This window comes from Somniosus microcephalus, unplaced genomic scaffold (genome assembly GCF_052327205.1).
Source record: "Somniosus microcephalus isolate GS21.2 unplaced genomic scaffold, FLI_Smic_1.0 unresolved_chr2, whole genome shotgun sequence".
Taxonomy (NCBI): domain Eukaryota; kingdom Metazoa; phylum Chordata; class Chondrichthyes; order Squaliformes; family Somniosidae; genus Somniosus; species Somniosus microcephalus.
The window spans coordinates 87,087,818-87,101,111 of NW_028225180.1; positions in this window are offsets into that span (position 1 = coordinate 87,087,818).

The window sequence follows — 13,294 nt, forward strand, 5'->3', positions numbered from 1 at the left end:
AGGGGCTGGAGGAGGTTACAGAGATAGGGAGGGTTGTAGGGGCTGGAGGAGGTTACAGGGATAGGGAGGGCTGTAGGGCTGGAGGAGGTTACTGAGATAGGGAGGGTTGTAGGGGCTGGAGGAGGTTACAGAGATAGGGAGGGTTGTAGGGGCTGGAGGAGTATACAGAGATAGGGAGGGTTGTCGGGGCTGGAGGAGGTTACAGAGATAGGGAGCATTGTAGGGGCTGGAGGAGGTTACAGAGATAGGGAGGGTTGCAGTGGCTGGAGGAGGTTACAGAGATAGGGAAGGTTGTAGGGGCTGGAGGAGGTTCCAGAGATAGGGAGGGTTGTAGGAGCTGGAGGTGGTTACAGAGATAGGGAGGGTTGTAGGGCTGGAGGAGGTTACAGAGTTAGGGAGGGTTGTAGGGCTGGAGGAGGATACAGAGATAGGGAGGGTTGTTGGGCTGGAGGAGGTTACAGAGATAGGGGGGATTGTAGGGCTGGAGGAGGTTACAGAGATAGGGAGGACTGTAAGGCTGAAGGAGGTTACAGAGAAAGGGAGGGTTGTAGGGGCTGGAGGAGGTTACAGAGATAGGGAGGGCTGTAGGGCTGGAGGAGGTTACAGAGATAGGGAGGGTTGTAGGGTCTGGAGGAGGTTACAGTGATAGGGAGGGGTGTAGGGCTGGAGGAGGTTACAGAGACAGGGCGGGCTGTAGGGGCTGGAGGAGGTTACAGAGATAAGGAAGGTTGTAGGGTCTGGAGGAGGTTACAGTGATAGGGAGGGGTGTAGGGCTGGAGGAGGTTACAGAGACAGGGAAGGTTGTAGGGGCTGCAGGAGGTTACAGAGATCGGGAGGGTTGTAGGGGCTGGAGGAGGTTACAGAGATCAGGAGGGTTGTAGGGGCTGGAGGAGGTTACAGAGATAGGGAGGGTTGTAGGGGCTGGAGGAGGTTACAGAGATAGGGAGGGTTGTAGGGGCTGGAGGAGGTTACAGAGATAGGGAGGGCTGTAGGGGCTGGAGGAGGTTACAGAGATAGGGAGGGTTGTAGGGGCTGGAGGAGGTTACAGAGAGTAGGTGGGTTGTAGGGGGCTGGAGGAGGTTACAGAGATAGGGAGGGTTGTAGGGCTGGAGGAGGTTACAGAGATAGGGAGGGTTGTAGGGCTGGAGGAGGTTACAGAGATAGGGAGGGTTGTGGGGCTGGAGGAGGTTACAGAGATAGGGAGGGTTGTAGGGGCTGGAGGAGGTTACAGAGATAGGGAGGGTTGTAGGGGCTGGAGGAGGTTACAGGGATAGGGAGGGCTGTAGGGCTGGAGGAGGTTACTGAGATAGGGAGGGTTGTAGGGGCTGGAGGAGGTTACAGAGATAGGGAGGGTTGTAGGGGCTGGAGGAGTTTACAGAGATAGGGAGGGTTGTAGGGCTGGAGGAGGTTACAGAGACAGGGAGTGTTGTAGGGGCTGGAGGTGGTTACAGAGATTGGGAGGGTTGTAGGGGCTGGAGGAGGTTACAGGGATAGGGAGGGCTGTAGGGCTGGAGGAGGTTACTGAGATAGGGAGGGTTGTACTAAGACAAGAGTATATATAAACAAGGCGAAAATATATTTATAAACTCAGGGATATACCTGTTTATACACTGTATGAATGGAACCGCGTTTATGTGTTCAACCATAAATGTATTTTGATGCTTTGGCAACATAAGATGTACCTTATCATGCCAATAAAGCGATTTGTATTGTATTGTATTGTACAGAGATAGGGAGGGTTGTAGGGGCTGGAGGAGGTTACAGAGATAGGGAGGGTTGTTGGGCTGGAGGAGGTTACAGAGATAGGGAGGATTGTAGGGCTGGAGGAGGTTACAGAGATAGGGAGGGCTGTAGGGCTGGAGGAGGTTACAGAGATAGGGAGGGTTGTAGGGGCTGGAGAAGGTTACAGAGATAAGGAGGGTTGTCGGGGCTGGAGGAGGTTACAGTGATAGGGAGGGGTGTAGGGCTGGAGGAGGTTACAGAGATAGGGAGGGTTGTAGGGCTGGAGGTGGTTTCAGAGATAGGGAGGTGTGTAGGGGCTGGAGGAGTTTACAGAGATATGGAGAGTTGTAGGGACTGGAGGAGGTGACAGAGATTGGGTGGGTTGTATGGGCTGGAGGAGGTTACAGAGATAGGGAGGGCTGTAGGGGCTGGAGGAGGTTACACAGATAGGGAGGGGTGTAGGGGCTGGAGGAGGTTACAGAGGTAGGGAGAGTTGTAGGGGTTGGAGTAGGTTACAGAGAGAGGGAGGGTTGTAGGGGCTGGAGGAGGTTACAGAGACAGGGATGGTTGTAGGGCTGGATGAGGTTACAGAGATAGGGAGGGTTGTAGGGGCTGGAGGAGGTTACAGAGATAGGGAGGGGTGTAGGGGTTGGAGGAGGTTACAGAGACAGGGAGAGTTGTAGGGGCTGGAGGAGGTTGCAGAGATAGGGAGGGTTGTAGGGGCTGGAGTAGGTTACAGAGATAGGGAGGGTTGTAGGGGCTGGAGGAGGTTACAGAGATAGGGAGGGTTATAGGGGCTGGAGGAGGTTACAGAGATAGGGAAGGTTGTAGGGCTGGAGGAGTTTCCAGAGATAGGGAGGGTTGTATGGGCTGGAGGAGGTTACAGAGATAGGGAGGGTTGTTGGGGCTGGAGGAGGTTCCAGAGATAGGGAGAGTTGTAGGGGCTGAAGGAGGTTACAGAGATAGGGAGGGTTGCAGGGGCTGGAGGAGGTTACAGAGTGTGGGTGGGTTGTAGGGGGCTGGAGGAGGTTACAGAGATAGGGAGGGTTGCAGGGCTGGAGGAGGTTACAGAGATAGGGAGGGTTGTAGGGCTGGAGGAGGTTACAGAGATAGGGAGGGTTGTAGGGCTGGAGGAGATTACAGAGATAGGGAGTGTTGTAGGGGCTGGAGGAGGTTACAGAGATAGGGAGGGTTGTAGGGGCTGGAGGAGGTTACAGGGATAGGGAGGGCTGTAGGGCTGGAGGAGGTTACTGAGATAGGGAGGGTTGTAGGGGCTGGAGGAGGTTACAGAGATAGGGAGGGTTGTAGGGGCTGGAGGAGTATACAGAGATAGGGAGGGTTGTCGGGGCTGGAGGAGGTTACAGAGATAGGGAGGGTTGTAGGGGCTGGAGGAGGTTACAGAGATAGGGAGGGTTGTAGGGGCTGGAGGAGGTTACAGAGATAGGGAGGGTTATAGGGGCTGGAGGAGTTTACAGAGATAGGAAGTGTTGTAGGGGCTGGGGGAGATTACAGAGATAGGGAGGGTTGTAGGGGCTGGAGGAGATTACAGAGATAGGGAGGGTTGTAGGGGCCGGAGGAGGTTACAGAGATAGGGAGGGTTGTAGGGCCGGAGGAGGTTACAGAGATAGGGAGGGTTGTTGGGCTGGAGGAGGTTACAGAGATAGGGAGGGTTGTAGGGCTGGAGGAGGTTACAGAGATAGGGAGGGTTGTAGGGCTGGAGGAGGTTACAGAGATTGGGAGGGTTGTAGGGGCTGGAGGAGGTTACAGAGATAGGGAGGGTTCTGGGCTGGAGGAGGTTACAGAGATTGGGAGGGCTGTAGGGGCTGGAGGAGGTTACAGAGATAGGGAGGATTGTGGGGCTGGAGGAGGTTACAGAGATAGGGAGGGTTGTAGGGGCTGGAGGAGGTTACAGAGATAGGGAGGGTTGTAGGGGCTGGAGGAGGTTACAGAGATAGGGAGGGTAGTAGGGGGCTGGAGGAGGTTACAGAGATAGGGAGGGTTGTTGGGCTGGAGGAGGTTACAGAGATAGGGAGGATTGTAGGGCTGGAGGAGGTTACAGAGATAGGGAGGGCTGTAGGGCTGGAGGAGGTTACAGAGATAGGGAGGGTTGTAGGGGCTGGAGAAGGTTACAGAGATAAGGAGGGTTGTAGGGGCTGGAGGAGGTTACAGTGATAGGGAGGGGTGTAGGGCTGGAGGAGGTTACAGAGATAGGGAGGGTTGTAGGGCTGGAGGTGGTTTCAGAGATAGGGAGGTGTGTAGGGGCTGGAGGAGTTTACAGAGATATGGAGAGTTGTAGGGACTGGAGGAGGTGACAGAGATTGGGTGGGTTGTACGGGCTGGAGGAGGTTACAGAGATAGGGAGGGCTGTAGGGGCTGGAGGAGGTTACACAGATAGGGAGGGGTGTAGGGGCTGGAGGAGGTTACAGAGGTAGGGAGAGTTGTAGGGGTTGGAGTAGGTTACAGAGACAGGGAGGGTTGTAGGGGCTGGAGTAGGTTACAGAGATAGGGAAGGTTGTAGGGCTGGAGGAGGTTACAGAGACAGGGAGGGTTGTAGGGGCTGGAGGAGGTTACAGAGACAAGGATGGTTGTAGGGCTGGATGAGGTTACAGAGATAGGGAGTGTTGTAGGGGCTGGAGGAGGTTACAGAGATAGGTCGGGGTGTCGGGGTTGGAGGAGGTTACAGAGACAGGGAGAGTTGTAGGGGCTGGAGGAGGTTACAGAGATAGGGAGGGTTGTAGGGGCTGGAGTAGGTTACAGAGATAGGGAGGGTTGTAGGGGCTGGAGGAGGTTACAGAGATAGGGAGGGTTGTAGGGGCTGGAGGAGGTTACAGAGATCAGGAGGGTTGTAGGGGCTGGAGGAGGTTACCGAGATAGGGAGGGTTGTAGGGGCTGGAGGAGGTTACAGAGATAGGGAGGGTTGTAGGGCTGGAGGAGGTTACAGAGATAGGGAGGGTTGTAGGGGCTGGAGGAGGTTACAGAGACAAGGATGGTTGTAGGGCTGGATGAGGTTACAGAGATAGGGAGGGTTGTAGGGGCTGGAGGAGGTTACAGAGATAGGGAGGGGTGTAGGGGTTGGAGGAGGTTACAGAGACAGGGAGAGTTGTAGGGGCTGGAGGAGGTTGCAGAGATAGGGAGGGTTGTAGGGGCTGGAGTAGGTTACAGAGATAGGGAGGGTTGTAGGGGCTGGAGGAGGTTACAGAGATAGGGAGGGTTATAGGGGCTGGAGGAGGTTACAGAGATAGGGAAGGTTGTAGGGCTGGAGGAGGTTCCAGAGATAGGGAGGGTTGTATGGGCTGGAGGAGGTTACAGAGATAGGGAGGGTTGTAGGGGCTGGAGGAGGTTACAGAGATAGGGAGAGTTGTAGGGGCTGAAGGAGGTTACAGAGATAGGGAGGGTTGCAGGGGCTGGAGGAGGTTACAGAGTGTGGGTGGGTTGTAGGGGGCTGGAGGAGGTTACAGAGATAGGGAGGGTTGTAGGGCTGGAGGAGGTTACAGAGATAGGGAGGGTTGTAGGGCTGGAGGAGGTTACAGAGATAGGGAGGGTTGTAGGGCTGGAGGAGGTTACAGAGATAGGGAGTGTTGTAGGGGCTGGAGGAGGTTACAGAGATAGGGAGGGTTGTAGGGGCTGGAGGAGGTTACAGGGATAGGGAGGGCTGTAGGGCTGGAGGAGGTTACTGAGATAGGGAGGGTTGTAGGGGCTGGAGGAGGTTACAGAGATAGGGAGGGTTGTAGGGGCTGGAGGAGTATACAGAGATAGGGAGGGTTGTCGGGGCTGGAGGAGGTTACAGAGATAGGGAGCGTTGTAGGGGCTGGAGGAGGTTACAGAGATAGGGAGGGTTGCAGTGGCTGGAGGAGGTTACAGAGATAGGGAAGGTTGTAGGGGCTGGAGGAGTTTCCAGAGATAGGGAGGGTTGTAGGAGCTGGAGGTGGTTACAGAGATAGGGAGGGTTGTAGGGCTGGAGGAGGTTACAGAGTTAGGGAGGGTTGTGGGGCTGGAGGAGGTTACAGAGATAGGGAGGGTTGTAGGGGCTGGAGGAGGTTACAGAGATAGGGAGGGTTGTAGGGGCTGGAGGAGGTTACAGAGATAGGGAGGGTTGTAGGGGCTGGAGGAGGTTACAGAGATAGGGAGGGTTATAGGGGCTGGAGGAGTTTACAGAGATAGGAAGTGTTGTAGGGGCTGGGGGAGATTACAGAGATAGGGAGGGTTGTCGGGGCTGGAGGAGATTACAGAGATAGGGAGGGTTGTAGGGGCCGGAGGAGGTTACAGAGATAGGGAGGGTTGTAGGGCCGGAGGAGGTTACAGAGATAGGGAGGGTTGTTGGGCTGGAGGAGGTTACAGAGATAGGGAGGGTTGTAGGGCTGGAGGAGGTGACAGAGATAGGGAGGGTTGTAGGGCTGGAGGAGGTTACAGAGATTGGGAGGGTTGTAGGGGCTGGAGGAGGTTACAGAGATAGGGAGGGTTCTGGGCTGGAGGAGGTTACAGAGATTGGGAGGGCTGTAGGGGCTGGAGGAGGTTACAGAGATAGGGAGGATTGTGGGGCTGGAGGAGGTTACAGAGATAGGGAGGGTTGTAGGGGCTGGAGGAGGTTACAGAGATAGGGAGGGTTGTAGGGGCTGGAGTAGGTTACAGAGATAGGGAGGGTAGTTGGGGGCTGGAGGAGGTTACAGAGATAGGGAGGGTTGCGAGGGCTGGAGGAGGTTACAGTGATAGGGAGGCTTGTGGGGCTGGAGGAGGTTTCAGAGATAGGGAGGGTTGTAGGGGCTGGAGGAGGTTACAGGGATAGGGAGGGTTGTAGGGCTGGAGGAGGTTACAGTGATAGGGAGGGTTGTAGGGGCTGGAGGAGGTTACAGAGATAGTGAGGGTTGTAGGGGCTGGAGCAGGTTACAGAGATAGGGAGGGGTTGTAGGGGCTGGAGGAGGTTACAGAGATAGGGAGGGGTGTAGGGGCTGGAGGAGGTTACAGAGATAGGGAGGGTTGTAGGGCTGGAGGAGGTTACAGAGATAGGGAGGGTTGTAGGGCTGGAGGAGGTTACAGAGATAGGGAGGGGTGTTGGGCTGGAGAAGGTTACAGAGATAGGGAGGGGTGTAGGGCTGGAGGAGGTTACAGTGATAGGGAGGGTTGTAGGGGCTGGAGGAGGTTACAGAGATAGGGAGGGTTTTGGGGCTGGAGGAGGTTACAGAGATAGGGAGGGTTGTAGGGGCTGGAGGAGGTTACAGAGATAGGGAGGGGTGTAGGGGCTGGAGGAGTTTACAGAGATAGGGAGGGTTGTAGGGCTGGAGGAGGTTACAGAGATAGGGAGGGTTGTAGGGCTGGAGGAGGTTACAGAGATAGGGAGGGGTGTAGGGGCTGGAGGAGGTTACAGAGATAGGGAGGGTTGTAGGGCTGGAGGAGGTTACAGAGATAGGGAGGGTTGTAGGGGCTGGAGGAGGTTACAGAGATAGGGAGGGGTGTAGGGGCTGGAGGAGGTTACAGAGATAGGGAGGGTTGTAGGGCTGGAGGAGGTTACAGAGATGGGGAGGGTTGTAGGGCTGGAGGAGGTTACAGAGATAGGGAGGGTTGTAGGGGCTGGAGGAGGTTACAGAGATAGGGAGGGTTGTAGGGGCTGGAGGAGGTTACAGAGATAGGGAGGGGTGTAGAGGCTGGAGGAGGTTACAGGGATAGGGAGGGTTGTAGGGCTGGAGGAGGTTACAGAGATAGGGAGGGTTGTAGGGCTGGAGGAGGTTACAGAGATAGGGAGGGTTGTAGGGCTGGAGGAGGTTACAGAGATAGGGAGGGTTGTAGGGCTGGAGGAGGTTACAGAGATAGGGAGGGTTGTCGGGGCTGGAGGAGGTTACAGAGATAGGGAGGGTTGTAGGGCTGGAGGAGGTTACAGAGATAGGGAGGGTTGTCGGGGCTGGAGGAGGTTACAGAGATAGGGAGGGGGGCGCGGAGGCCATGGAGGGATTTGAACGCGAGAATGAGAATGATTAAGGTCGAGGCGTTGCCGGACGGTGAGCCAGGGTAGGTCAGTGAGCACAGGGCGGGGGTGACAGTAATAATCTACTAAACATGAGTTCACATCGCACCGTGGGCAGTTTGACATTTTGAATTCAGTTATAAAAAGATGTGAGAAATAAAAATCTGGGATCATTAAAAGTGACCCTTAAGCTGCCGGATTGTCGTAAAAACTCAACCGGTTCACTGACGTCCCCCTTAGCGGGAGGAAACCTGCCGTCCTTACCCGGTCTGGGCCTACACGTGACTCCAGTCCCCACACCGACCTGGTTGGCTCTTAACCGCCCCCGGAAGTGGCCGAGTGAGACACTCAGTTGTATCAAACCAGCGGTTGAAGAAGGCGGCTCACCACCCCCTTCTCAAGGGCCACCAAGGGATGGGCAATAAATGCTGGGCCTCGCCAGCGGATCCCACATCCCGAGAATGAATAAAAACATATTAAGACCAAGTCTTGACCAGTCACGCGGGACTACACTGACCCCTACTGGCACAGTAACAGGACAACACGGTCGACTCAACGTGATTTGTTAACCCCACAATTCCACTTTAGAGTGACAAGGGGTGACTCAAAGGGGTTCCAACTGTGGTGCCCCCCCAACTGAGATCGACCTGCTCAGCACCGGCCAGGGATTGGACCGAGATCTTTGCCCGGTGTTTGGACAGGATGGTCTGATCTTCTGATTTATGTTACATAGGAACAGGAGGAGGCCATTCAACCCCCTCGAGCCTGTTACACAGGAACAGGAGGAAGCCATTCAGCCCCTCGAGCCTGTTACACAGGAACAGGAGGAGGCCATTCAGCCCCTCGAGCCTGTTACACAGGAATAGGAGGAGGCCATTCAGCCCCTCGAGCCTGTTACACAGGAACAGGAGGAAGCCATTCAGCCCCTCGAGCCTGTTACACAGGAACAGGAGGAGGCCATTCAGCCCCTCGAGCCTGTTATGTGGGAACAGGGGGAGGCCATTCAGCCCCTCGAGCCTGTTACACGGGAACAGGAGGAGGCCATTCAGCCCCTCGAGCCTGTTACACAGGAACAGGAGGAGGCCATTCAGCCCCTCGAGCCTGTTACACAGGAACAGGAGGAGGCCATTCAGCCCCTCGAGCCTGTTACACAGGAATAGGAGGAGGCCATTCAGCCCCTCGAGCCTGTTACACAGGAACAGGAGGAAGCCATTCAGCCCCTCGAGCCTGTTACACAGGAACAGGAGGAGGCCATTCAGCCCCTCGAGCCTGTTATGTGGGAACAGGGGGAGGCCATTCAGCCCCTCGAGCCTGTTACACGGGAACAGGAGGAGGCCATTCAGCCCCTCGAGCCTGTTACACAGGAACAGGAGGAGGCCATTCAGCCCCTCGAGCCTCTTCCACCTTTGCTCCTTATCCTTTAATACCCTGACCCAACAAATATCTATTGATCTCAGTCTTGAAATTTTCAATTGACCCCCATCCTCGACAGCTTTTGGCGGGAGAGAGTTCCAGATTTCCTCTAAGCTTTGTCTGAAGAAGTGCTTCCTGACATCACCCCTGAACAACTTTCCCAAACTAATCAGAAAACAATGGCACTCTTAATCACCCGATTGGTGACGGTCAGGTAAACAGCCTTTCGATCCGGTCTCCAATATTTTTAGTAACTCATAAAATGAAAATGGTAAAAGAAAATGGGGGGAGGGGGAATCACTCGCACTTTTTTTTAAAAACCGTCTCCTGTGATTTTTCTCCTGGATTTTCGCTTGCAGCAGCGTTCTGGAGAAGAATCTTCAATCCCTGGAGACTCCAGGCCAACCCTGGAGGGCTTGGTAACAGTGGACAATAGGAACCGGACACAGGCATTTCAAGGGCATCGTTAAGTAACATGATTTGACTCCGTTGGACTATTGAGAAAAAGCTTCGATGCTGGGGATGTTGGCCTGAGCCATGTTGTGGAGTATTTTAAACCAACAATCGACACAAGGTTTTTAGCTCGATAGTCAAGTTGTCTTTATTGCACCGGTGGGGAGACAGTCTGCTCTGTCTTAGCCAGACTTCTCCAAATTGCCACAGCAAACACGAGATTTTTTACGTTAGAATATACATGGCCATCTCATGCACAATTCATTCCTGCCACCCGATTGGATCCCGGCCTACATGTATCTTCACTGATTGGTTGCCTGTGCTGCGTTACATTAAAGTACCGCCTTTATTATCGGCCGTTGTCCCTCAAGCTGTTGTTGCACCTATGACCTTTGTTTATGCCAAATGGGGTCTCGTCAACATTGTACTTCTGGTTCATTGTCCTCCTCTCCTGCCTCTCTAGGCCTCTTTCATTGTTTTACTTTCCTGTCAGAACAGAACTTACATCCTCTTAGGCCTCTTATGGTTTCCACGTCCGGTTATGTTATCTCCACTGCCAATTCAGCAACTTAGGAAAAAGCATACTACAGGAAACTTTGTGCTATCCGGCACCGACGGGACCGAGCTGCTGCTGTTCCCTCAAGACTGCCGGACACTCCAGAGCTAATGTTGAAACATACGGAGATTTTCATCTCCGTATGAATCAACAAACCCTGTTGCTTAGCAACAGCCTCTAAACAGTCGGCAAGCATCTCTGTAGCGTCTCTAGCTGAAGCTGTTGCTTAGCTACAGACGTTGCAGAGCTTGACTGTTCAAAAAAAGCAAAGAAAAGAAACGAAAAGAATAAAAAACGGCTCCTGATTTTTGCCGGTGGCTTGAGCTTGCCGGACGGTTCGCCTCCGGATAACACAAAGTTTCCTGTACTGCAAAGTATGGACTTTACTACACACCATTCCGTGAAACTGCCAGCGATGTCAGTTTAACTCTTTCCCCACTGCAAGCGAGAACACTGACGTTGGTGCGCCTATCCTGCCAATGGATTTGCAGGATCTTGCGGAGACAGCGTTGATGGTACCTCTCCAGTGCTTTGAGGTGCCTGCTGTACATGGTCCATGTCTCTGAGGCATACAGCAGGGCGGGTATCACTGCTGCTCTGTAGACCATGAGCTTAGTGCCGGGTTTGAGGTCCTGGTCTTCAAACACTCTCTTCCTCAGGCGACCGAAGGCTGCACTGGCACACTGAAGGCGGCGTTGGACTTCGTCATCGACGTCTGCCCTTGTTGACAGTAGACTCCCGAGGTATGGAAAGTGGTCCACGTTGTTCAAGGCCTCGATCAGCTTCGATGGACGGCCACATCGTCCGCATGCCCGATACGAGACTCCCAAAACAAGCGCTCTACTCGGAGCTCCGACACGGCAAGAGAGCCCCAGGTGGGCAGAGGAAATGCTTCAAGGACACCCTCAAAGCCTCCTTGAAAAAATGCAACATTCCCACCACCGACACCTGGGAATCCCTGGCCCAAGACCACACAAAGTGGAGGAGTGGCGCCGAACACCTCGAGTCTCTTCGCCGGGAGCAAGCGGAAGCCAAGCGCAAGCAGTGGAAGGAGCGCACGTCAACCCAAGCACCCCACCCACCCGCCCCTTCAACCACTGTCTGCCCCACCTGTGACAGAGACTGTAGGTCCCGCATCGGACTCATCAGTCACCTGAGAGCGCATTCTTAATGTGGAAGCAAGTCATCCTCGGTTCCGAGGGACTGCCTAAGGAGAAGAAGCTTGAGAAAAAATTGGCAACACTAAGTCCGGGCAAGAGGTGGCAGCATTGTACCGTCACTCCGTCCGAAACCTGAGCCTGGTAAAATTACTGCAAACAACAACAACTTGTATTTTATACAGCGCCTTTAGCGTAGTAAAATGTCCCAAGGTGCTTCACAGGAGCGATTATCAAACAGAATTTGACACCAAGCCACATAACGAGATATTAGGCGGCCAAAACTTGGTGAAAGAGGTTGGTTTTAAGGAGCGTCTTAAAGGAGGAGAGAGAGGCGGAGAGGATTAGGGAGGGAATTCCAGAGCTCGGGGCCCAGGCAGCTGAAGGCACGGCCGCCAATGGTGGAGCGATGGAAATCGGGGGATGCGCAAGAGGCCAGAATTGGAGGAGCGCAGAGATCTGGGAGGGTTGTAGGACTGGAGGAGGTTACAGAGATAGGGAGGGTTGTAGGACTGGAGGGGGTTACAGAGATAGGGAGGGTTGTAGGACTGGAGGAGGTTACAGTGATAGGGAGAGTTGTAGGGGCTGGAGGAAGTTACAGAGATAGGGAGGGTTGTAGGGGCTGGAGGAGGTTACAGAGATAGGGAGTGTTGTAGGGGCTGGAGGAAGTTACAGAGATAGGGAGGGTTGTAGGGGCTGGAGGAGGTTACAGAGATAGGGAGGGTTGTAGGGGCTGGAGGAGGTTACAGAGATAGGGAGGGTTGTAGGGGCTGGAGGCGGTTATAGAGATAGGGAGGGTTGTAGGGGCTGGAGGAGGTTACAGAGATAGGGAGGGTTGTAGGGGCTGGAGGAGGTTACAGAGATAGGGAGGGTTGTAGGGCTGGAGGAGGTTACAGAGATAGGGAGGGAGGGGGCGAGGAGGCCATGGAGGGATTTGAAAACGAGGGTGAGAATTTTGAAATCGAGGTGTTGCCAGAGCGAGAGCCAATGGAGGTCAGCGAGCACAGGCGGGGCGGAGGGCGGGTGGGGGGTGAACGGGACTTGGTGCGAGTTAGGACACGGGGCAGCCGAGTTTATTATGACCTGCAGGAATATTCTAGGGTTCGTAGGGTTTAAAACAGGTAGCCAATCCACCAAGGATCGGCAGTGACACTTGAATTGAATTTTGAACTTTCCAACGGAACGGCCTCGCTCACGTTGCTCCAATAAGTCGGGGAAAGAAAATTGGGCAGCCGAACTAAACTTAAATGCCTGTAACTTTCAGCCGGAAAGGCCGTGCACGTTCCAGGTGATGGGCCTCACCGGCCTTTGGGGAAGGAGCTCCAGCCCCTCCTCGTTACGAAGGCCTCTCATCCCTGGGATTATCCTTGCGAATCTGGTGATTGGCAAAAAGAACCAGAGACGACACGAGGAAAAAAAACAGTTTTTCCGCAGCGAGTTGTTGTGATCTGGAATGTGCTGCCTGAAAGGGCGGTGGGAGCAGATTCAATCGTGACTTTCAAAAGGGGGATTGGATAAATACTTGAAGGGGAAAAATTTGCAGGGCTATGGGGAGAGAGCAGGGGGGAGTGGGGCTAATTGGAGAGCTCTTTCAAAGAGCCGGCACAGGCACGATGGGCCAAATGGCCTCCTTCTGTGCTGTAAGATTCTATGATTCTAATCTCTTCAGCACCCTCGCCATGACCTTGACATCCTTCTCAAAGTATGGCACCCAAATATATACAATTATGCATAACGTGTGCGTATGAGTCACGAAACCGGACTTGTCACTGAATAGCTGTATTGCAGCCTTTGTGTCCACAGGAGTCAAATATAATATAATTTTAGACTCATTTTTTTCAACCTTTATAAAGCGCTGGTTAGGCCACAGCTGGAGTATTGCGTCCAGTTCTGGTCACCACACTTTAGGAAGGATGTGAAGGCCCTTGAGAGGGTGCAGAGGAGATTTACCAGAATGGTTCCGGGGATGGGGGAATCTTAGCTACAAGGACAGGTTGGAGAAGCTGGATTTGTTTTCATTAGAGCAAAGGAGGTTGG